General features: G+C 38.3%; 1 non-coding gene across 1 annotated transcript; it reads left to right on the forward strand.

The window, feature by feature from the left end:
- The first annotated feature begins 23,116 nt into the window (after nucleotides 1–23,116).
- LOC142455695 (U6 spliceosomal RNA) lies at nucleotides 23,117–23,223 on the forward strand. Its single transcript, XR_012785845.1, has one exon. It is a non-coding gene; the product is annotated as a U6 spliceosomal RNA (small nuclear RNA).
- The last annotated feature ends 4,089 nt before the right edge of the window (nucleotides 23,224–27,312 follow it).

The raw sequence follows: 27,312 nt of genomic DNA on the forward strand, positions 1-27,312 counted from the left end.
GAACCCAAGGCACAAATTTCACAGTGTTCATTCTCATTCCCAATCTTCCATTAAAATTCACTTAACCAAGCCCTAAGAAAGTCCAGATAAGTTCTCCATCTCTTCAATGGTCCAACATCAGTCATTGAGCCCAAGTGCACAAATTTTGTTGACATTTTCATCCGTTTAGGAAGTTGATGGACGTTTAGGACAAGATTTGACATCCATTGACATTTCACCTTTTTTGAAATGAGAAAACCACTCATACACTTGAGTTTTTTCCCCACAGTGCTGTACTAGTAAGCAGTGTTCAACATCACAACAGTTTCTACAGCATTTTTCCCAAGCAGGAAATGAAATTTCACAGCCGCACACTGTTCTTTAATCAGTAATCACATAAATGGAGTTCAGGGGAAACTGCTTTGACTAAAAAATTCACTGTGACCAGAGAGAACCTTCTCAGGCAATGCCACTGGGTACACTAACTCTCAGTGAGTTGCTTGCTTCTCACCAAGCGGGAAAAAATGTGTACTCTGAAAGCTCTTCCCAGCAGCGCTTTCTCTACATTTTTACTTTTTTCGTACCCCCTCGTAGGTGCATATCTATTGAGTGGAGAGGGAAGGCTGACCTCCAGTTGGGGGCAGGAGAGTCTGAGGATGCTCTTGAGAACACTAGCTGGGGAGGGTCTTTAGTGGCATGCAGCAGGAGGGCAGAATTGACCTAGGACATCTGGGGGTATCAGGAGAGCCAGACAGGTGATGTGGAATTCTGGGACACTGAATCTTGGAACTTTGGCTTACACATCATGTTACAGACTGCCTCAGTGAGTCCTCATATGGGAACCCTATTGGGTGAACTGTACTCTACCTCAGATGCACTTGTAACCCGAGGTCTTATACCAGAAGATACATGGTGTCTAAGGAAGCAGAAGACAGCTGTACCAAGAGCAGTGTAATGTAGGTTGGCAAACAAACAAGTTTTTTCTGCATTAACACTCTGCATGATATATTAAGATTCATATTATTGCCACAATCCTCTGATGGTCATTCTGTTATATTTTGCTCATGCTTGTTCATATTAGAGTGAATATCAGATGTCCATCACCACTGGGGTCACCCTCTTGAAACTGTGTTATTTGTTTCTTAGTTTTTTGGTAAATGAAACCCAGGGACATTGAGCCTATAGAGAAAGCAAATATGACAAAGATTTCAGGAAGAGGGGGTATAGAGGAATTTTAGAGATAAATGAGAGATGATGTCAAGAAGTCCAGGAAGGGAAAGCATGTTTGGAGACTGATTATGGACACAATTGTACAACTCTGCTTGACGTGATTAAACTGTGGAATGATATGGCATACGTATTAACTCCAAAGTTACATTAAAAAAAGCATAGATGTAAGAATGGGTTTTGGACTCACAGGAAATCCTAGCTCCAATTTAAGAACAGTTCGTTCTTACATCACGGCCCTGCTTGATACTTACCCTCAGGAAGAGAACACAAAAGTTATGGTGTTATAGCACGATGTGGCAAAGAATTTAGATATGGCTGGCTCTCATATAAAATAGCATCTGGGGTCTTAAAGGACTGTCTCCAAACAAGCAGCCACTTAGGTGAGATGTCAACTAAGTCCGTGTGGACGAAGCACACCATCATCAATCACTAGAGGATTAGAATCCATATGATCCCAACTCAAAGAACGATCAGTCTCCGAGCCTGAATGGGGAGAGTGTGGTGTGCAGAAGGTGATGGTTCACAGTGGGGACCCAAGAGTTATTCATGGAAGTCTTTAGGCAATAAGCCTCCACAGAACTCCCCCTATCTAAAACCGTGGGAAAGGAGGAAACTGGTCCCTAAACAGTGCTTGGGAGAGATGACTATAGAAGATCAAAAGCATAAATCTGATTTGAACAGTTAAAACTTTGTCAGTAGATCCCCTCCCATGATGCAGTCTGAATGAGATCTGGTAGTCAACATTTTCTGTATTTTTGGTTTGTATGGTTTTCTTTTGTTTGTATTGTCTTCTTCAATTTTTGTTTGTTCATATTAGAGTATATCTCAAAAGTATTATGTCGATGGAGGTCATCCTCTTGAAGCTGCGTGATATGCTTTTCCATTTTTTGGTATATGAAACCCGGAATTTATGAACCGAGAGGGATAGCAATTAGCTAAAGGGATTTGTAGGGAGAGGGGTACAGGGGTAGAGATAATGCAAGGAGTTCATGTGGAAAAAGGATTTTGGGAACCTGATTGTGGTAGCAATTGTACATTCTAATTGACATGATAGAAATTTGGAATGATATTATATATGTATTCAGTTACAACTAATAATAAAAAATTAAGCAAAATTGCTGAAGGAAAAACTATCTTGCAGCCCCTAATAAAATGTAAAAAAAGATAAGGGAAAAAAAAGAAAATGATGAGGGCAAAGAATGTACAGATGTGCTTTATACAATTGATGTATGTATATGTATGGATTGTGATAAGAGTTGTATGAGCCCCTAATAAAATGTTAAAAAAAAACTATTTTGCACTCAGACTTTAATCCAAACCAAAATTAAAAGTTTCAACAAATGAACAAAAGCCTATGGTCAAGCCCATCAAGAAAACGAGCATCCATATTTTGCTTTTAAATCCATTAACAAGATGGTGATTCTGTATATCTTCACATTGTATTTAACAGCTCTGAATCTGCTGAATCTGAGGAGAAATTTCAAACTAAGAGTGCTGGAAACAAAAACATTCAAGAATTGTCATCTGTATTGATCTAGAACCTGGAAACAAACCTAAAGAAAAAAACTCCCTCTTACATTTTAAATTACAAAAATTTCAAAATAGCTTTTACAAATATAGCACTTGTTCTCTATAAACCACTCCTCTATAATTATACCTATTATAATTTTTATTTCGATTGTATATTTCATCATCACTAGACTGCTTCAACCTACAGTACTCTCCTTCCCACAATCATTAGTTAAAAACAAATCAAACTTCAGCTTTCAAATGCTTTGCAAGGCAGCAAAAAAAAAAAAACAACAACAACACATTAAACACTTCTTCCCCCAAAATGTTAGTATGTTAGTATTCTAAATAACTTTCATTTCCAAGAATAATTTAAAATGTGTTATTTTTTGGTTTTATTTAAACAGAGATGAATTTTTTAATAAGATTTCTTTGCCCCTTAGCAATCAATTTTCCCTGCTCCAGTTAACAATATTCTTTCACCCGACTATTGTGTTCAGTATTAGGGAAACCGAAAGGAACAAAACACATTTCCTGTTTTGAAGTTTCTCACAGACTAGTGGGAGACTTTATTTTTCTCTTTTTGGAATTATAAAAAATCATTGCATTTGGAGCGCTTACAGCTATCATAACTTCCCGTAGTTCGTTCATATGAAGCAGTGTTGCACAATTGCTACCACAGTCAGTTTCAAAATATTTTCTTTTTTCTGGAACTCCTTGATATCAGCTCCCCTTTATTCTCTCCCTCACCCCCCTTACCCCTAGGAACCCCCTTTTTGTCCTATAATGTATGGGTTTGTATTTTCCATAGTTTACAAAATCCAATACGTTCATTTGTATACCATTCTGTATTCAATCCCACGGAGTGGAGTTGTACTGTCATAGATGCTACCAACTCCCCTTTTTCCCCTCCCCCCTCTTCCTATACCCCCAGGGAAGCATTACTCCTGTTAGTGTTTATGAAGGATTATCTATCTTTATTTTCATGTATGGAGTGGGCCTTAATATACAAATAAACATATGTAAATCCAACATACTTAACATGGTAAAATAAGTAAAAGCCATAATAATAAGAGGAGGAAGTATTAAAGAACTAGAGGATAGTCATGTGGTTCACCAGTGCCATAATGCACTCTGGATTTATCATCCCTTCTGTGTGGCCCTTCTGAAATGGACTGTCCAATTATCTTAAGGTTTGGGGTTCCACTACATCCATGCCCCTTCATATTGTTTGGGTCGTTTGTATTTGAAATTGTGATACCTCTTCCTGTCAACACCTCATGATCTCACAGGCTGGTGTGCTTCTTCAATATGGGATTTGTTGCTTCCCAGCTACAAAGGCACTTTAAACACAAGCCTTTAAGACTCTAGATGCTATATCTTTTAATAGCCAGGAACCATCAACTTCCTTCACCACATTTGCTTATCCTGTCAGGAATGTGAGTATCATACAATGCCACATTATTAGAACAGACTATTCTTGTACTGAGGCGAGATTTTTAAAAAGGCTGAAAGCCAATCTGCTTCCTTGTTGTGGAAGTACATCTTCATATTTTTTTCCTTTCTTCCCCCCTTTCCTACCCCACTATTATGTTTACACATTGTTCCCCTCTCAGGAATTCCTCTCAGATACAATTTGATTGATCAAACCAGAAAAGCTACACCCTCCTCAGTGTCAATTTTAGGACACTTATTCCCCAGTGCCCTCATTGTTAGCTTCCCATTCACCTCCCCCGCTCCCTGCCTCCCAGGAACCATGGGTCCAGTTGCTGACTCTGTAAGATTGCCTATCCTGCATCGCTTATGCAGGTAAACACACACACACACAAACACATACACACACACAGAGATAGTGACAAGTCTAACAGGGATCCTGGCATAGAGCAGATGCATATCTCTCTGTTAAATAGAGAAAAGGGCATGCATTTCTTGGCATGAATCATCCAACACTTTCCAACTTTAGATCAATGTGATATATATGCTTGTGATGGTGTAGAAATGCACACATATGGATGAATATATAGGTAGTAAATACATACATATGTATTTATATATGTAATCTTTTCATCTCTATTTCTAGCTACAGTTAAAAATACAGGGCTCTATGTTTATCCAATTAGCAATAATGAGTTGGCCCTAGGTCATTCATTGACTAGCTCAGCAAAACTCTTATAATCAAAAGCACATGTTTAAGAAATGAATAGCTAAAGGCAATGTGGATGTTATATTTAGAATTATTTGACAGCAAGAAGAGTGGTCCTCCTCCTCTTAAATTATAAAGCTGGCATGTTGGGATATTTTTTGAGGGATCCCATTGAATATTAAGGAAGCTTAAGAAAGTTAAACCATCACAGTGAGGGTCTCAGAGAAACAAAAGCAGGAATATGGTTTAGTGTTTAGAAGCTGATCGTGTTAGCAATTGTATAATTCTGTTTGATGTGCTTGAACTATGGAATGATATATGTATTAATTCCCAATTCATACTAAATTTGAAATAAATAAATAAAGCCAATTTAACTGGAGAGATCTCAGCAGAAAAGATTTGTGGATCTTCAGTTTCTTTCTGTAACAGTCCCACGATAGTTTCCTATCAGTCAACAACAAATGAGTACAAACTCAGTGATTTAAAACAATGCAAGTTTATTCTCTACATTTCTGGAGGTGAAAATTCTAAAAGTTAGGCATCAGTAGGATCACATTCACTTCAGAGGACAACCCATTTTTCTTGCCTTTTCAGAATTTAGAGGACACGTGCATTATTTGGTCCATGGGCTCTGATCACTCCTATGCTCTGTCTACCTAAGGACCTCATCATTTGCATGTTATCTCTGCTATCACTATTTATATCCTCCCTCCTCCCAGTAGAATGACACTGTGTCTTCCTAAAACAAACGCCTTCTCTTAAGACGGTTAATGTTATCACATTTGCAACTTCTATTTCACTATGTAATGTAACACAAAAATAAATTTAGGATATTAGGTATGGACATTTTGGGGCATGTTACCAATGAATCTACTACAGACACTTCATATGTGATTTTTCTGCCCATTCTTGAAGTCCAAACTCAGAAGACATATAAAAGATAGGCTCTTATATGCGCTCAAGATTCAATCTGAAAAGTTATGAAATCAAGATATTAAAAATATGGCCATCTCACAGGGAATCCAGGGTGGATGATACCTTCAGGACCAAGGGTGTGAGGGGCGATTCTGGGAGAGTGTAGGGTGAGGGGAAAGGGGGAACTGATTACAGGGATCCACATGTGACCTCCTCCCTGGGAGAGGGACGGCAGAGAAGCGGGGGAAGGGAGACTCCGGATAGAGCAAGATATGACAAAATAACGATGTATAAATTACAAAGGGCACATGAGGGAGGGAGGAGAGGGGAGGGAGGGGGAAAAAAAGAGGACCTGATGCAAAGGGCTTAAGTGGAGAGCAAATGCTTTGAGAATGATTGGGGCGGGGAATGTATGGATGTGCTTTATACAATTGATGTATGTATATGTATGGATTGTGATAAGAGTTGTATGAGTCCCTAATAAAATGTAAAAAAAGAAAAGGGAAAAAAAAAGAAAGAAAGAAAAGAAAACGATTAGGGCAAAGAATGTACAGATGTGCTTTATACAATTGATGTATGTATATGTATAGACTGTGATAAGAGTTGTATGAGCCCCTAATAAAACGTTTTTAAAAAAATATGGCCATCTGAGTGCATGAAAATATAGGTAGGGATTGACTGATACGTATATCACATTGGTATCAATTTAAAAATCACCTATAGCATATGTTAACATCACAGTAGCCCACTCACTCATCAGTGTGTCACACAGCAGTGACATGTGAGTTGCTGTGATGCCGGGAACTATGCCACCAGTATTTCAAATTCCAGCAGGGACATCAGTGGTGCAAAAGATTCCTCGGACATTCTAAAAACAGATTGGGAAGAAAAAACAAGCAGTCCATTTCTGAGAGTTCCGTGAACAGAATCCTTACTAATGGCAGAGGGACTGCAACAAGGGGCTCAAATGTGAGAACACGTGACAATGGCACAGGAAGGCAGTGCTTTGGCCTTTTGTACTTAGGTATCACTGTGAGTCTTTTCCAAGTCTATGACAGCTAACAACAAAACAAATAACTATACGCTATGCTCTTTGTAAACATTTACTTTTATATTAATTTTTATTCTCATGCCAATCCTGCTTGGTAGTTATCATTCTTTTTCATTTCACTGATAAGGAAAATAAAGTTTTAAAGTGCTAAGCAGTTTCTTTATGCCAAAATAATCATAGCTAGCAGTAAATGCTTCAGGACCAGGCTACTCATCAAAAGGTTGCCTGTTGCAGCCCAACCGAATGTGCCTTATGAGAAACACCTGGTGATCTTTTGTAAAAGGTCCCAGGTGACTTCTGGGTAAAGGGGGCACCTTTGACAAATATACCACATGATCTCTGCAACAAAGATGTGGGAAGACAGACACAGGGGAGGAACATGAAAACCAGAATCTCCGAGGACTGGAAAATAAACGAGCTAAACAACAACAGAGAAAATATGGGTGTATAATGCACACAGAGAGATGATGTGGTTGTTGTTATTGCTATTATTAGGTGCCATGGAGTTGGTTCTGACCCATGGAGACCCTGTGCACAACAGAAAGACACACTGCTCGGTCCTGCACCATTCGCACAATTATTCTAGTGCTTAAAACCATTGTTGCAGCCACTAGGTTGAAGGCCTTCTTTTCCTCTGCCCTCTCTCTACTTCAACAAGCATGCTTAACTTCTCCAGGGACGGATCTCTCTGGACAATATGTGCTGAGATCTCAAGAGGAGCTACAACTTTCCAGCTGGCCAACCAGAAGCTGGAGAGCCCCCTCACAATGCAGAACAACCTCCAGAACAACTGACTATGAGAGAAGTGGTCAATTCCTTGTCCCCCACACCCACGTGGTAAATGGAGGGATGACCTAGGTCCAATCCAATGCCCTGAATGGATGGCTGCATCCCTTCCTCTGCACCCCTGGGAACGTGTATATATTCTGGACATGAGCCGGGCTAACAAGGCTGTCGCAGGACATAGGGAGCTGACAAAAGGGAGGCTGAATCCTACCAGGTTCCCTAAATTGCCCCTGGCCCAGAGAGGACAAAAGCCCAAAGGCTTGTGCTGGGGATGCTGAGGTGGATGCTTCTACCACTTGGCTACATCTTGGGCACACAGTTCCGCATAAGGCTTCAAATTGTGGCTTGCATCTAGAGAGAATGTGTCCCAGTAACTGAGGAAAGGTTTGTTTTATTTTTGCTTTTCCTTTCTTATGTGTGACGCCCCCCTCCCTCCACCCCGTACACACACTTTCTTTTGGCTTAGTAAAGAACTAACAAAGACACAGAGGGTAAATAACTCCTATGTTCATACCCTTCATGAACATGGAAGTCAGTCTCAGGAAGAGGAACTAAAGAAAAGGCTGCGGTCAATAGTCAGTTTTGGATTTTGTTGCTTTTCTGTTTTATTTTGTTTCCCTCTCTGTTGCAGTTACTCTTGGATAGACGGTAGAAACTCTCACGTTGTGTACCAGAGACTTCACTCTTGCTGTGCAGTGACGACCCAGGCCCTCGACAAGCACCTACTAGAGTGGCAGGTGGCTCTGGTTCAAGTGTGTACGTGTGTGGCGATGCGATTGTTAGCTCAGCCTTGTTATTACCCTGTCTTTGTGTTTATTATTATTATTGTTATTATTTCTTTCCCACTCCATCTGAAGGAATCAGCTGTCCTGCCACTACCAAGCCACCCCCACATCTACATCAACTACAACAAATGGGCTAGGGCTGTAATCCACTCCATTAAAACCTAAACAACAAATATAATAAACAACACAGTGTCCCAGAGACCATAGTCATGTCTGCTCGCACAAACAGCAAGATAAAATGTCACGAGAGAGTGATCAATGAACAGAGCCAAAGGATTCTCTTGAGGAAGAAAAGACATTTGAAAAAAATGGAAAAGAAATTCAGAAGATTGGTTCTCAGGTACTTTCTATGTGAACAAATAGTTGCACGAGAAACACAACAGGAAAAAATGAAGAAAACCTTAAAGAGTCATCTGACAAAATAAATGGAAACAAAATTTTTTGAAGTCATACAAAAACTCCAAGTGGAAATCCAGGAAATTAATTCTATGATATTAGAATTAGAAAACACTTTGAAAGAGCAAACAGTGTTATCAAAGTAATTGAAGGCCTAATTAAGAAGACAAGTCTCTCAGAACCAATCTACAAAAAGAGCAATCAATAAAAACAGAATAACACAAAAACAAAGTCTAAGAATTATGTGTGACAATATCAAGAAGAAGAATTTATACATCACTGGCAATCCAGTACAAGAAGAAACAAACAAACAAATAAAAATTCACAGCAAAAATAATCCTTCAAAAGCTTTCTGAAATAAAACTGTCCTATCCATATAAGAGGATAAGATATTCTAGAAGCTATAAGAACCAAGCAGGATAGATCCCAAAAGAAAATTTCCATGGCAAATCACAGTCTGACTTCCCATGCCAGAGACCAGGAGAGGAGCCTGAGAGCCACTCAGGAAAAAAGAAAAGTTACCTACATAGAGGAACCAACAAGCTCAGATTTTAATGCAGAAACTATTCAGACTAGAGAAAAATGGAACTGTGAAACTAATAACAGCACAATAAAATACACAGAAAATGCCAGCAACAATGACTTACCTATCAATAACAACAAACCATGTACATGTATTAAGTGAATCAGCAAGAGGCAGGATAGGCTATAATAGAAGCAATAAGAAAACAGGATCCATCAATCTACTCCGTATAAAACACAACATAAACACAAAGACAAAAATAAACTAAAAATCAAAGGCAGGAAGAAAATGTATCAAGATAAACTCAATTTGAAAAATCATGAGTGACAATATTAATATCTGATAAAAGAGATTTTATGGTAAAATCTACTATAAGAGACAAAGAAAAATATTGCATAATGATTAAAGGGGAAATTGAACAGTGAGATATAACTAATATCAATGCATCCAAAGGAAGGCCATAAAATATATTAACCAAACTATATATATTAGTAAGACACTTCAAAATACTACTCTCAAGGAAGGCCAGAACAACTAGAAAGAGCTGCAATAAAGACAGAGAAGAATTAAACAACCTAATTAATCAGTAGCAAGTGGAAGAAGGGTTTCGTTTTTTGGGGGGTGGAGTTTACAGTGGTCATGGGGGCAGCTAAAAGGGAGACAAGGACAAGGAGTACAGGAAGAAAAAGAGTGTTTGCAAATGATAGTGGTAGCAATGGTACAATACTGCTTGATGCGATTGAACTTGGAATGATATATGTTTTAACTCCCAATTTAAAAAAAAACCAGACAAACACAAAAGAAAAGATTAGTAGGGGCATTAGAAGAGACTCTGAAACTTGCTTTTAATCATAGAGTAGTTAAGACAAATGGAAGAAATTATGACATAAAAATACTAAACGAAATTTCAAAGGGCACCTCGAGAACACAAAGTAAAATATTATAATGAAATGTGCCAATACCTAGAGTTAGAAATCTAAAAGAGGAAGAACAACTTAAACTGAAAAAACTCAAGCCTTGAGTTACAAGATTGAAAGATTCTATGGAGCAAACATTGACTGTCACAGGAAACATTAGGAGAAGATGGAAAGAAATCAGAGTCATTGTACAAAATGGGACAAGTTGACATTCAACCATTTCAACAGGTAGCATAGAAGCAAGAATGAATGATACTGAAGGAAGAAGTCAAAGCTGCACTGAAAGCGTTAGTCAAAAACAAGGAGCCAAGAATTGATGGAGTAGTAGTTGAACTATTTCAACTAGCTGAGGAAACAATGGAAGCATTCATTCTTCTACATCAGGAAATAAGGAAGACAGCTACTTTGTCAACTAATTAGAAGATTTCCACATTTATACCCATTCTAACTTAGAACACGATCATAAATATCATATGCCAGTAATATGTCTCTGAAGATACTCCGATAAAGGTTGCAGCAGTACATTGACAGGCAGCTGCCAGGGGTTCTAAACAAATTCAGAAGAGGGTGTTGGATCTTGACTCAAAACAGAGAATATCAGAAAGATGTTTACTCTGCTTTATTTGCTATGCCAAGGTATTTCATTGTGTGGATCATAAAAAAATCCATGCATAGCAATGGGACGAATGAAACTTCCAGAATGCTTTCTTTTTTTTTTTTGGTTTCATGATCATTTTAAAAACAAAGTCAAACATTTCACAGTCTTTAAAAAAAAGAAGAGTCTGAGAAAGGGCCAAGGTCCTTGGCCTGGGCAGAATGCTTTCTTGTACTCATGTGAAATTGTCTCTTGGCTAAAGAGGCAGTTCTGTGGACAGAAGAGAACACTGCATGGTTTCAAATCAGAAAAGGTCTGCATCAGGCTGATTTCCTCTCACCACAATTTTTCAATCTGGGTGCAGTACAAATAATCGGAGAAGCTGGATTATATGAAACTAATGAAGAATTTATATGGAAAAGAAGGCCTATAGCCCACCTGTAAGACACAGATGGCACAATCTTGCTCTCATAAAGTGAGGGTACTTGAAGGGCTTGCTGATATAGGTCAAGTATTGCAGCCTTTAGTTTTGGTTTCAGTTCCATGCAAAGAAAACAAGAATTCTCACAACTAGACCAATGGGCAATGCTATGATTAATGGAGAAAATTGAAGACATTAAGGATTTAATTTTTCTTGGATCCACAAGCCATGCTCATGGAAGCAGCAGTCAAGATATCCAATGGTGAATTGCCTGGACTAGATATACCACACAAGACCTCTTTTGAATTGAAGAGCCAGGATGTTTCTTTGAGGATTAAGGTGACTTACCCAAGCCATGGCATTTTCTATTGCCTCATATGTATATTGGACACTGAATAAAGAAGACTGAAAAATAATCAGTGCCTTTGAATTATGGTTCTGGTGAAGAATATCGAGAGTACTATGGATTGTCGAAAGAACAAATTTCTTTTGGAAGAAGTACAAACAGAATTCTTCTTAGAAGCAAGCATGGTTAGAATTTGTCTCATGAATTTTGATGGGCAAGGTGGGATTGGCAGAGGGGCTGTGATCATGGGCTGAAGCGTAGGAACGACTGTGAGGCTGGCACCAGACCAGGCAGTGCTTCTTTCCGTGGTACGTACAAATCCAAACTGCCTCTCTAGTCCCTCCCAACAGATTTCCCCTAAACTCCACACACGCTAGGAATGTCTAGGTGTTCCACCATTTATTGAAAAGCTTGTCTTTTCTCCATTCAATTAATTTTGTATGGTTGTAAAAAAAATGTATTCACAACCACCACCACCCACCCCAACACAGGTGGACAAACAACAGAAGGGCCAGGAGAAGGGAGACAGCAGTCAGTGTAAGACATGAAAGCAATAATAATTAATAATTTTTCAAGGGGTCACAAGGGTGAGGATGGGGAGGGAAAGAAAGAGGGAGCAAAAAGAGAGGAGCTGATACCAAGGGCCCAATAGAAAGAAAATGTATAGAAAATAATGATGGCAACATATGTAAAAATATCCTTGATACAATTGATGTAAGGTTGTTATAAGAGCTCTAAGAACCCCCAATAATGTGATCTCTAAATTAAACAAAAGAAAGTGTTCATTCTATTTCTAATTTATCTGTTCCATTGATCTATATGTCTGTACTTCCATATTTTTATTGCTATATGCATATATATCTATGTAACAAGAATTGACATCAAGTGATTCTTTCCATTGTATGTATATATTTAAAATAACTTTGGTATTTCTTGATCTGGGATTTTTCCATATATCAGAATGTTAGAACAATTGTGTCTATATCTATCAAGAACTCAATTGAGCATGATGTGTTAATTTTACACGCATTTGTTTTTTTATTTAATATAATATTGTTATATTTTCAATTTGTTTCCACATGTCCAATGTTGTGTTGGGTGCCACTGAGTCAACCCCAACTGATAGCTGGGCCCTAGAGACCATCGTCCTGACCCTTTAGAACAAACCCGGTTCCAGTCTTGTGCCAGTCTCGCAATCAGTCTCATGTTTGAGCCTATTGTTGCAGCCACTGTGCCAGTCCATTTCTCACTGCCCTTCCACTGCACCAAGCATGATGTCCTTCTCCAGGGACTGGTTTTTCGGGGAAGGGGGGTGTGGAAGTGTCCAAAGTACATGCCCAAAGAACACAGGATGAAGTGTTACTATACTTGCAATCGAGATGCACTGATAATAGTTGGTGATTAGAATACAAAAGTTGGAAACAAAGAGGAAGAAATATTGGCGAAAATATTGTCTCACTAATAGAAATGAAACTGGAGATTGCATGATAGAATTTTGCAATTCTACTTCTTCATCGCAAATACTTTTTTACAATAGCATAAGCAGTAGTTATACACGTGGACTTCTGATGGAACACACAGACATCAAATCAACCATGGAGAAGCTTCATATCAGCAGCTAAAACTAGGCCATAGACCAGCTGTGGAACTCACCATCAATTGCTCATCTGTAAGTTCAGATTAAAGCTGAAGAAAAATAAAACAAGCCCAGAAGAATTTGAAAAACGACCTTGGGTACGTACCCCTTGAATTTCAAGAGCAGATTTGCTGAATTGAACATTAATGACAGAAGAGCCGGTGAGCTGTGGAATGACATCAAGAATAGCATACATGCCATTAGTACATAACAGTACTGTCCATTTTTGTGTGCTGGTTTTACATTCTGCGAACTTGATGAACTCATTAGCTAGGGAAGGTTTTTGTTCATTTATTAGATTGCAGATAACATTCTACATCACTCTACATCATAAAAACCAAACGAAAGCCCTGCCATCAAGTTAATTATAAATCATTGCAATCCTCTTTAGAGTTTCCAAGAGTATAAACTCATAGCAGAAAAAAAGTCGCATCTTTCTCCTGCAAAACAGCTACTTGGTTTGAATGACAGACCTTAGCAGTCTATTGCTTACCTGACAGTGCCACCAGAAGGCTGCATCATGGCAGAGTTCAATGTTTTGGGATTTTACAATCTGAAACAAACCAAAAAAAGTGTTTTGATTTTCAATCTGTATGCTTTTGAGTTTCATTTCATTTTTTTATTGAGTGAGCTGGCAATTTCAATAGTATGCTAAATAGCAGTGGTGGGGTAAATATTCTTACTTTGTTCTCAATTTTACTGAGTACGAATTTAATAGTTTCTCATTAAATATGTTGGTACCTATATATACTTTTGTAGATATTTTTAATGAAGTTTAGAGAATTTTAATGTTATTTATCTTTTTCAGTGAGTTTTTATAATAAATGGCAATTCAAGTGTATTAAAATTTTTCTTTGAATCCTATAATATAATGATGCATTTTTCTTTAGTCACTTACTATGATTAGTTAAACTGATGGATATTTTAAAATATGAAGTCAACCTTGATCCTTACATGAACTTCATTTTGTCACCATGCCTAATCACTGTATGTATTTCTGAATAATATATCGTGAGTCAAAACATTTTTTGGAAAAATGGAATCAAAGTATAAAGGACTTTCTCCATGAACTCGTTAAGCCCCCTGTATTTGCTACATTGTATTAGGAATCTGTGGTTGCACTCAGGTAGGGGACTGGCTCATCGTTTGTCGTCGCTGGTGTTTTCTTTGCCAGGTTTTGGTATCAGACTCATATCAGGTTCTTAAAATTAATCAAGCGTTGTTCCCTCCTTTTCTATGTTTTTGAGGAGAGTGTATAATTAATTATTCTTCAACATCTGGTAGCACTCTACAGTAAAACCATATGGTCTGGAAAATGTCTTATTCACAAGAATTATAATTACTTTTGTTTTTATTTTCACGTCTATCGGTTTGACTTCAAATATTCTGTAGCTATATTACCTGCTACATCCAATTTTCTTTATACTTATGTAGTTATTCAAATAATCACGTTCATATCCAGCAGATTATGTAGGTTTCATTTTTCAAAAGCCAGCCTGTTTCTCTAAGGTGTGGATCCTGTGCTTGGAGAATTGTTCATTGCAGTCCCTTGTTCGGTTGCCACAGGGTCTGTAGTGTTGTTCCTTGCTTCCTTCTTGATATTGGTGATTTGTGTCTTTGTTTCATCTTTTTATATTTACTACCGATTTGCAATTTTGTGAAAAAGAACAAAATATGTAGTGCATATATTTATCCGTTTTTAATTGTCTCAAATTTCATAGCTGTTCTCTGTGTTTATTTACTCCTATCTATTTTCTCCAGGTTCCTTTAAAACAATTTTTTCCTAGGTTCTTGACCCGGAAGCTAAGAAAAGTATAAAGTGCTTTACTTTACTTGTAATGTTATTTTGTCCTAAAATTTTATTTTTATTACTATTTTAGCTATGGCATAAGTGTTTTACAGGTATATGTGAATTTTTGTTCCATTCAATTTCATTTATTTATATTATTCTCTAGACTTCTTTGATTCATGGATTATTTAGAAGTGTATTGCTTAGTTTCAAATGTTTGGAAATTTTTCTGTTATAATTCTATATAGTTTTTTTTAGTTTGATGTCATTGTGGTGAGAGAAAATACTCTGTATGGCTGCAATTACTTTACATTTTTTTTAAGTTTGTTTATGACACAATAGATGGCCTATTTTAGTATATGTTTGGTAAATATTGAAAATGGTGTACATTCATTCTTGTTTAATTTGGTTTGGTCTTTTATAAATTTTGATTACCACTTAATGGTAGATGCTATTGTAGAATTCTTCTATATCATTGCTGATGGTTTATCAATTGATGTTCTATCAATTGACGAAATATGTCTAAAAGTCTACATTAATTGTGGATTTATTTTTACTTTCAGTTCTATCAGTGTGGCTTCAATTATTCTGTAGCTTTATTACACGGTACATACATACACATTTAGAACTACTTCATCTTATGCATGGATCTTATCAGTAAGTGATGTCCCTTTCTAGCAATGGTAATTTTCTTGGCTCTGAGTTTATTCTATTTGGTATTAATAGAGCCATCCTAATTCATTTTGCTTAACATTTTACATGGAAAAACCTTTCTTCCATCCTTTCACTGACAATCTATCTGTACATACCTTTGAAATGACTTTTCTTAGGCAGAATATATATATACGGTAATTTCAATTTTCATATTGGTATATTACACTGCATTGTCTACAGAAATCAAACCAGTGACCCTCGTGTATATATAAGAAAGAGCATTATATCCAGGAGAAGATTATAGAATTTGGCTTGATGCTATTCCTCTAAATGACTGAATATTCCTCCTGGGGACTGAGAAGGTATTGATGGCCAACTTTGCTCAAGTCAGGGAAGGGTTCAAGGCACTGCTAAGGCTACACTTTTTGGTCTAGCTCGAACTTGAGATACTTACTGAAATTGCAACAGAGTTCTACATGTTCATCAGAGTCCTCTGAACTGCTGCTTCATTGTCCTTAGAATTAAGAGACTACTAAAATATTTACTCAGGTGGTTGTTTTTATTTGATTTCTGGATGTCTCTTGTGAGAACCACAGAGTATAAGCAGTCATCAAAACCCTTAACCTCACACAGTCTGTCACTCTTCCCTAGTTACGTTTTACCTCAAAGTCAAGTCTTCTTAGATGGCTTCTCCATGTGCCAACCTGTGTCTTAACAGCACAGCAAGCCCTTCACAATCCTCAGGCCTTCAAATGATGCTCTGTTCCTTCGCCCCTGGCATTGAAAAACACTGAGAAAAATGCAGAGATGTGCGTGGTGTTGACATTAGTTTCCCTCTGTTGTGAGATTATAATGCTTCAAGTTCTGTCTGCCCCGGTTACTCTGCAATGCTTCCCAATAGTTGCTTTGGGTATTAGTTCAATGTTTATAGTAACTTGGACAAGCCTTAATCTTACATTAGCTCACTTTCCAAAAATGAAGGTCAAAATCAGTAAATTATGAGGATTTTCCATAATGTAAAATGTTTGGAAAAAAATTTGTTTTAGAAACAAACAAATAATCACAACATCCCTGAAACTAAAATCTAAATAAATTAATCTATTCCATATAGTTTCTTCCATCTTAGGAGACCTGCAGGCCTAGTGGTTATGCTTTCTGCTGCTACCTTCAAGGTGAGCAGTTCAAAACCATCAGCTGCTCTACAGGAGAAACGGGGCTTTCCACTCCCATGAAGAGTTACCATCTCAGTGGGAGTAGGGGGGGCACAGGGTGGAGACCCAAAGCCCATCAGTAGACACTTGGACACCCCTTGTCAAAAGGGTCACAAGGAAGAGATGAGCCAGTCAGGGTGCAGTGTAGCACCGACGAAACACACAATCTTCCTTTAGTTTTTAGTGTTCCTCCTATCCCACGCCCCACTACAATGACCCCAATTCTAGCTTATAAATCTGGCTAGACAAGAACATGTACACTGGTACAGATAAGAGCTCACAACACAGGGAATCCAGAACAGATAAAGCTCTCAGGAAAAATAAAGGGAGTAGCAATACTAGGATGGGAAGGGTAGCAGGGGAAGTAAGGGAAACCGATCACAATGATCGACATATGACACCCCTCCCAGGAGGACGGATAGAAAAAAAGTGGGTGAAATGAGACAGTGGTTGGTGTAAGACATGGGGAAAAAAAGAATTTCTAAATTACCAAGGGGACATGGGGGAGGGAGGGTAGCAGAAAGAGGGGGAAAATGAGGAGTTGATGCCAGGGAATGGAGTAGAAAGAAAATGTTTTGAAAAAGATGATGACAACATATGTACAGAGAGAGAGAGAGAGAGACAGAGAGAGAGAGAGAGAGAGAGAGAGAGAGAGAGAGAGAGAGAGAGAGAGAGAGAGAGAGAGAGTTACAGTTTCAGAAAACCTCACCAGAGCGGTTCTACCCCGTCCTCTAGGGGCACCATGAATGGCAGTGAGCAGTGAGTAGTCGAGTGTCTTTGGAGTAACTTTTTCTCTCTCTGCCTATAGTCTTCAAATCTGTCACATCCTCTCTGCTGCTGTATAATAGTTGAAGCATTTTTATCATACCTTGCCTTTAGGTAACTTAAAACAAAGCGTCTAATCAAATTCAACCCATAACCTATTTCAATGATGGCAATGTGTTCAGTATATCAAAATAAAATTTCCTTTCTGTTTGCGGAAGATCAGCACTTCACAGTTCACCAAGTCCTGGTTTTCTATATCCAAGTCTAACATTTGTAGCTAGCTTATTTTCCTTTAAAAATACCTAAGCATATTTTCAAATAATATTTAGCATTTGAGGATTTATACAGCACTTTACTGATGCTCTACTATGCCTATGTTGAAAATATCTTGGTGAATAACCCTTGAAGAGCCAGGAGAGCATATTAAGTACCATGAGCTGTGTTCTTTAAACTCTACTATTCAGATAGTACTTGGAGTACCTATAACTCAACATAAGACATAATCAGAGTATAACTTTACATCCCATAGGCTAAAGCAGCTCATTTAATGAAAAGGTACAATAATATACACTCTGAAGACAAATCCTATGATATATATGTGTATGTATGTGTGTATGTATGTGTGTATATATATATGTATATATATATGTCACTGGTATCTGCTGAGTGTGTTATGATATACAGGGAACTTTCACAGAAACACCTAAAGGAATCAACCCAATGGGAGGTACCCCCATGCACTACGATGGAGCCTTTTCTTACAAAGAAAATGTTGGCTGTGAAACTGAGAGGAGGTGGTAGTGTCAGAGGCATAAAAACTTAGAAATAGATTATTCTACTTACAATTGCACTGGATTTCATTCCTATGAAATAGGAATGGAAGTTTATGGGGTTCTGTAAGATAGATCAGCACTTTAAATCGCATCTGCTCCGTTTTACTGCAAGCTGATGTCTTATTAAAACCGAACAACAGCATACTTTAGAGCCAAAAATTATTACAAGACTGCCACACCAGGAAAAATATGAAACAAACAAAACAAGATATAGTGAATAGTGCTACTTATTAAGCATGAAAATTATCCTCATCTGGGATTATTTGGATGCAATGCTGGAAGCATTTCGTTCCTCAGTTGTCATTCCTACAATAAATATTAAATTATGGTGCTATTTTCTTGCAATACATAAATTTCCAATCTTAGGGAAGGAATTGAGGGAAGGATCATAGATTGAGAAGGGTTTCACAAAAGGAAAGAAACCCAGGACAGATATAAGTAAAGGTATTCTGTGAAATGATAAGTAAGAAATAAAGGTGCAGGTTGAACATGTGTGAGTAGAGGGATATGCAAGAGGCAAAAAAAAATGTATCTATTTAGAGGAATCAGCGTTGTTTTATCATTTTTTCCTTGTGTAGATTAGGCTAATGCATTCAGTGGAGTATAAACTTTAATACCACAAAGATTTTCATACACAGCTTTTGTTGGCAAACAAAAACAGTTGTGCTGTTTTGTCCATAATGGCACGAAATACAGGCAAGCACCAAATTATTGGTAATGTACATCTTTCTTTATCATTGAAGACAGCACTATGCAGCTAAAATGATGCAGAAATAGATTAAGATCTATTGTGCTTAAGCGTGTGGCTGCTAACAGAAAGATCTGTGGGTAAAACTCTCCCCTTGTTGGCAGGAGAAAGACGCTTTCATTGCTTCCACCAAGAGGATCGCCTTGGAGACGTGTGGGGACATTCCACTGTGTTCATGTGTCCTTTGAATGGACTTGCCAACAGAGGACTTTACTGTAATTCTTATGTTCTTCACAAAGTAAAATTTACTTTGTTTAAACATCCAATTATTAATCTTTAAAAAGAATTCTATTAATTTAATTAAATGGCCCAGATAATTCATTAATCTATGAATACATTTTAAGCACATGTATAACTAATTACTCAAAATATGATGATATCAGAGATCACTTTGGTAAAAATCTGGCCAGATGCATATCCATAGATCCAACAGCTTTGTAATATTTATAGATTCCTCTCTTGGTCCTGTAAAGAACAACAGTAAATTTTATTGGAAAATGAATACCTTCATTAGTATTTAGCGTTGATATTTGTATTGAATTTTAATAGCTTTTCCTGCATTCAGCATGAATGCACAACCTTCTAGACGCTAGTTGCGGGTGCTGTGAACTCCTGTGGGGTCAGGTCCAACTCGTGGCCACTTAGAGAGGAGAGCAGAATGTTCTCCAGTCCGTGCCCATTTTCTTACACTAGATGAGACAGCTTTCTGCTCTGATATGTAAGGTTTCCATTGACAAACTTGTTTAGAAGTAGATCACTAAACATTTGTTGCCTCGTGTGTTTTAGTCTGAAAGTGCCACTGAAACCTGTAGAGCTTGGGCGTCCCTGCTGGTATTTAAAGTACTAGTGGTATGACTGTCAGCATTGTAATAACACACCAGCCGTGACAGTGTGACAAACTGATCTGCGCAAGATAAACTAGAAGATGAGTTTAATAAAATTTATATCTGGGATAGCCATCAAGATGTACACAAATGTAGTCAAAATCTGGTGGAGCTAGCATTCATGGTGACGTGAAAATGCTTACCTAAAGCCCTTCTAGCCATTTGTCCATAGTTCCCACAATTGATTGGCTGGGACCATATACATATAAGGTGAGTTAGTTTATTGTGGCAACCTGGCCTATAAACACATATTGGATTAATTGAAGAGCAGAGGGATAAATGGCTCCCTGAGCCTCGCCTTTCAAATTCTTGGATCTCTTGCTTTGTGATGGTAGCACCAGGGTGCAGCTGCATTAGCAGTTCCCTGCTTCAGCTGGCAAGACTGACTTCCTGCAAGACATCCCTGAGGAGAAGCCACATGGACCTACTCTGATGCAGCCCTGGGTGCTGGAGCACCTGTGTGGAGACCCCTGCCAGTGCTGAGATGCTGACACATTCACTGACTCAGCTTTCCTCCTGCAGTTGGCATTGTTGTGTCTGCTTTGTGAGATGGAGGAGGACTTTGTGGACTGGTATTGGACATAAGGGTTAATGGGTTAATGTGGGACTTGTGGGCTTGGGCAGCACTGGGTTGGGATGTTTTCTTTGTTTCACTAAAGTACCCAGATTAATACATTATGGTACCTTGGGAGTCAGGTACTCAAGAAACAAATTACAAGATAGAGAGTAAATGTTTGTCCTCTCCCTCATGGTAATTTTTCTTCTTTGTCTAGCCAGAGGTCAGATAAAGCCACACCATTTACTCGGTTGTTTTTCTGGGAAAATACATGAAGTAGAAAAATTGAAAGTTTGTAGGTCCTCTTGCTTCAGCCATTAAAATTTTATCTTTAGATGGTTTTAGGCCATGCCTGTAAAAAAGTTTTGAAAATATATGCCCTACCCAGTTCTTTAGAGTACTCAGAAACCAGTAGTCTTTGTCAGAAGCTGGAAAATGTATGAAGCCATGAAGAAAACTCTCTGGGACTGAATGTTAAAGGGAGCTTGTGAGTAGGCTGACATGCTTGCTAGGTGACCCTCTGTATCTACTTGTTGAGTGGAAGTGGGAGAAATGCAGCAATAAAGAGATGGGTTGAGTTTGGCCTCTGACACCTGTGGACTTGATTTACATGGAAAAGAAGGAGAAGATGAGAACCGGTTGACTGGTCTAAAGTTCATGACCTAGCACGAGGGGGATAGGCTTGCTGAGTATTGGTGAGAGCCCGTGGTCTAAAGGCAAGGCGACCAATGGGTGCTCGGTGGAGGCTGATTGAGGCAGCCCACATTGAGTTGACCAGAACCCGATCAGCTGGAGATTTTTGAGCCTGTGAACTGGTGCATATTGTTGCTGACTTTATGGATGGCCTGTCCGTATTTGACTTTGCTTATGGATACAGACTTCACAAGGTTCCAACTGGACTGAAGTCTCTTCATGTCGAAAAATATGATCGTCTTCTCAGAGAACTGGGTTAATGTAAGTAGGAAGTATATATATTGGACACCCAAAATTGGGGGAGATAAAGGCATAAAGTGGTTGGCTTACAAAATTTCATAGGTGGGGGAAAAAACTCACAGGATTATAGGGTTAAGGTGTAGGTGTTCCTTAATTGCAATTGTGAAGCTAAAGAATTATGTACAGGTGCTATGTTGGCATGGGGTGGATTGAGTTAGTTTATTGTGCCAACCTGGCCGATAAACACATGTGGGATTAATTGAAGAGCAGAGGGATAGATGGCTTGGTGAGCCTTGCCTTTCTAGTTCTTGGGTGTCTTGTTTTGTGATGGTCATACCAGGGTGAATCTGCCTTAGCAGTTCCCTGCTTCAACTGGCAAGACTGACTTCCTGCAAGACAACCCCAAGGGAAAGCCACATGGACCTACCCTAATGCAGCCCTGGGTGCTGGAGCAGCCATGTGGAGACCCCTGCCAGCGCTGAGATGCTTACACATTCACTGACTCGACTTTCCTCCTTCAGTCGGCATTGTTGTGTCTGTTTTGTGAGATGGTGGAGGACTTTGTGGACTGATGTTAGACTTAATGTGGGACTTGTGGCTTGGGCAGCACTAGGTTGGGATGTTTTCTTTGATGCGCACTTAACCAGTATATAAAACTCTCTTATACGTGAGTTTCTGTAGCTTTGTTTCTCTAAAGTACCTAGACTAACACATGAGGGAAGAGGACTCTAATTTGGAAGCTGGTCAGTTTTGCCATTCCTCTATGCCTAAGAGAGCGATCTCAGCAGCAGGAACAGAGAGAATGTTGGAACTATCATGAAAGAACCCCCATCCACTGAGATCTGTGAGATCCCGGTCCGAAGCTGTAGGGACAGCTCAGGCTACCAAGACCATGAGACCGAACAAAGGAACCATACAGAGACTACGAGGCAGTGAAGCCGAGCAGCAGGTCCACTTCCTGGGCCATGGACATATCAGCCAAGGGATTGGATGATGATAGACTTACCTGCTGGCTGAAGAGAGATGATTCTGTGACCCAATGACTATAAACTTTTTTCTCTTTCTTGATACCTTGCTTACTTCCCTAATAAAGTCCTATAATTGTAAGTACTGTTTGAAGTTGTCAGAATTTCATTTTGGTTGGATCCACAATCAATGGTGCTTCCCAAATGGAAAGTGTGGAGCAAACTGTAAGGAGCCATACGTAGAGTGCCAAAAAGCTTGGGCTTCATCTCATAGGCACTGGGGAACCAAGCTGTTTGGATTGTGAATTAATTCAGTGTTTCAAATGTTTTATGTGTATTGCTCTACTTCGTGCTCACAATGGCCATACAAAGTAGAAGTTAGTTGTTATTGTTGCTTTTGCTTTATAGAAAAAGAAACTAACTCTCCAGATAACTTGCATAAGAATACAGAAGCGAAAAGGGACAGAGCCAAGATCCAAACCCTAGTCTTTCTGTCTACAGAGACAGCACTGCCAACCTCTGCACTATATAAAATCAATGTGTTTTGTGCTCGCTTCGGCAGCACATATAATAAAATTGGAACGATACAGAGAAGATTAGCATGGCCCCTGTGCAAGGATGACATGCAAATTCGTGAAGCGTTCCATATTAAAAAAAAACAATGTTTTATGAAATGGAGTGTACAAGGAAATAATTTTTAGTGAAGCCTCCTCTTCAATTGGCTCTGCCCATCTCTGCTTTGGAATATGCCTGTTTTAGGGTGTGGCTGTTGAGCTGGGAGGTACAATGGACATGTTGGTCCTATGCCTTTCCAAGCATTCTCCTTTTACCTTGAAAACTACTGGCAGCACTAAGGGAAAGCTAAATAATGTGTATCATAAAAATATATTACTGAACTCTACTAGATTTTAATGCTTGCTTTAAAAATTATTGATATAGTCAATATCTTTTAATTTTCCAAGTATCTTACAGAGAATTTAGGTGAAGTAGATAATAAAAGAGATAATAAGTGGGAGATGAGAGGTGGTGAAGTTTAAATTTAAGAACATACTTGGCAAACCTTTCCAATAAACGACTCTTTCAAAGCTCATTTTCAGGTCATCATGCAGAAACAAGATGGTGGCATTAATGAGGTTTTAAAATAATTCCAAGTAAATATAAGGTTTTGTATTAATGTGGACATCAAGAAGGATCTTGACTATGTTTTGATTATTTGCTTCCTATGCTTGGTGACCTTGAAATAGCATCTTGTTTATATCTGCCTCTATTTGATTTATGACTTCCAAATTCAGAACTAGATCTAGAAATGTGATACTAAGTCTTACATAGGTTGCTTTTTCTGGAAATTGCATTTTCATTATGAAATTTCCTCTTCCTGACCCTTGTTTGTAACCCTCGGAGAATTTAATCAATTTTCTCCATCTGACAACCCTCTAAAGAATGCATTGTCACTAAAGATTGGCACATTACTCATCTGACTGGATCATAGAAAAATAAAAGCACACAACAGTAGACTCTAAAAGTATCCGGTGTTAAGTGCTAGGAGTTCCAAAAGAGTGTGCTTATTAAATGCACATTATGATTACTCACTTGTAATCAGTCATCAAACTAATTAGAATAGCCTTACATGTTGGTAATTCAGAAAAGTATTTATACAAATGCATTATTTTTATATCATTGGCACCTCATTTTCTCTAGAATTTTAATCTGAGGATATAATATAAATCTGATATAAAGTGTCATTCAACATTAGGAACTCTATTCTCTCCCATAGTATTATGATATATGCTTTTTACTTTCCTTTTCAGATCCCACATGAAATTAAACTGGCTGTATAAATCAAGGTCCCAGAATTACTCCTACAACTCTAAAGGTAAAAATTAAAAAATTAATTAAGGGAATAAGTGGATCTATTTGTGGAAATTTGGCATTTGTATTGCACTAAAATACCCACTCTCCAATTCTCAGTTCAATTGGCTATTTTCTCTTTAATTCCTTTATGTATAATGACATTATCCAAGAAAAATAGTAACACAATAACATGCAGCAAAGACAAGACTGAGGTATTAAAGTTTCATAATTCAAAAAAGGGAAATAAAAAAGAAATGCACATTGGAGTATGCTGTAAATATTTCCTATTACATATTAAAGTACTTTAGTGAAGGGGAAATGTTTGGTATATAAGTTAAATGTAAAGGTTGGATATACTGTATATGGAGCAAGTAATTCACTGATGCAAAAGGCACCAGCTTTTGCCTATTAGGAAAAGAGTTATATCACTGCATACTTTAATATTCCACATATTTAATTTCTGTTTGCTACAGTTTAGTTCATGTATACTTCAGAAAGTAATATTACCTTGAATTTCAGACCCTACACAAAATAAAATATTTTCTTATCACTCTAATTCTTCCTTGTAAAAATGTTTTTGCTACGCCCTTTGCCAAGCTTTGACACCAAAGTACAACTAATTCCCCTTTTTAAGACATATTACATTGATAACTCACTTTAAATTAAAATCCACTGTAGCTCTCAGATTAAACACTATTGGACATTTATAATTCAAAAGAAGGAATTTCAGAGTTTGGTTTAATGTGTATTTTAGATTAAAATAATATTAGCATAAAATTTAGAACTGATATTAGCTCTTTGTAATTAAATGGTGCTGCCTTATTTGATTATCTTTGGAAGTATTCAAATATCTGCGTCTCAAAAGCAATCTAAAATAAAAGCTGGTTCACATTCCATAAAACATTTTAAATAAAATTACTGCATAATAAAGTAAATAAATTTGTATCTAAAATGCATATGCTTAAATGTGTATAAATATGTATTTGATAAATACAGTCATTGTGTATCCTCGATGTTATAACAATGGTGAAATATACCAAAAAGCTCAATATAAACTCACTGCCAAAAATGTTACTCCTAGTCACCTATAGAACAGGTAGAACTGGCCCTGTGGGTTTCCAAGACTGTAACTCTTTAGGTGAGTAGACTGTCTCATCTTTCTCTCTTGGAGCTTCTGGTGGTTTCAAACTGCTGACCTTAGAGTTAGCAACCCAAGGCATAACCACTAAGTCATGATGGCTACTTAGGATGAGATATAGTCTATTAAAAATGCTCCTCTATCCATAATTCCTTAAATTACGTATAATTCCGAACTCTGTGTCTACCATCCCATTCAGGGAGAATCCTCTATTATGCTAATGAAATTGATTAGGGTGGAATAAATAGAGGGTGTAACCTAGTCACATCCTTTTCTCTGGGGCATTTAATAGAGGGTGTAACTTAAGACAAAATATTTTATGTCTAAGTTTAGGGTATGGTCAGCTAAGGAGCCTTGGTGGTGTAGTGGTTATGCTTTGCTCTGAGATCCATATGGTCTGCAGCTCAAAACCATCAGAAGGTTCTCAAGTTTGGACTTTCTTTTTTTTTTTTTTTTAACAATTTATTGGGGCTGATACAATTCTTTTCACAGTTCATACATATACATACATCAATTGTATAAAGCACATCTGTACAGTCTTTGCCCTAATCATTTTTTTCTCTTTTCTTCTTTTACATTTTATTAGGGACTCAAACAACTCTTACCACAATCCATACATATACATACATCAATTGTATAAAGCACATCCATACATTCCCTGTCCCAATCATTCTCAAGGCATTTGCTCTCCACTTAAGCCCCTTGCATCAGGTCCTCTTTTTTTTTCCCCCTCCCTCCCCTTCCCCCCTCCCTCATATTCCCTTGGTAATTTATACCTCATTATTTTGTCATATCTTGCCCTATCCGGAGTCTCCCTTCCCCCCTTCTCTGCTGTCCCTCTCCCAGGGAAGCAGTCACATGTGGATCCTTGTAATCAGTTCCCCCTTTCCAACCCACTCACCCTCCACTCTCCCAGCATCGTCCCTCACATCCTTGGTCCTGAAGGTATCATCCACCCTGGATTCCCTGTACCTCCAACCCTCATATGTACCAGTGTACAGCCTCTGTCCTATCCAGCCCTGCAAGGTAGAATTCGGATCATGGTAGTTGGGGGGAGGAAGCATCCAGGATCTGGGGGAAAGCTGTGTTCTTCATCGATACTACCTCACACCCTAGTTAACCCATCTCCTCTCCTAAACCCCTCTATGTGGGAATCTCCATTGGCTGACACTTGGGCCTTGGGTCTCCACTCTGCACTTCCCCCTTCATTTAATATGATATATATATACACATACATATATATATATACACATATATACACATACATACACACACTTATATCTTTTTTTTTTTTTGCATGATGCCTTATATCTGGTCCCTTGGGCACCTCGTGATCGCACTGGCCGGTGTGCTTCTTCCATGTGGGCTTATTTGCTTCTGAGCGAGATGGCCGCTTGTTCACCTTCAAGCCTTTAAGACCCCAGACACTATCTCTTTTGATAGCCGGGCACCATCAGCTTTCTTCACCACATTTGCTTATGCACCCATTTGTCTTCAGTGATCCTATCATGGAGGTGTGCAGTCAATGATATGATTTTTTGTTCTTTGATGCCTGGTAACTGATCCCTTTGGGACCACTCGATCACACAGGCTGGTGTGTTCTTCCATGTGGACTTTGTTGCTTCTGAGCTAGATGGCCGCTTGTTTACCTTCAAGCCTTTAAGACCCCAGTCACTATCTCTTTTGATAGCCGGGCACCATCAGCTTTCTTCACCACATTTACTTGTTCACCCACTTTGGCTCCAGCCGTTGT

This window comes from Tenrec ecaudatus, chromosome 8 (genome assembly GCF_050624435.1).
Source record: "Tenrec ecaudatus isolate mTenEca1 chromosome 8, mTenEca1.hap1, whole genome shotgun sequence".
NCBI classification, from domain to species: Eukaryota; Metazoa; Chordata; class Mammalia; order Afrosoricida; family Tenrecidae; genus Tenrec; species Tenrec ecaudatus.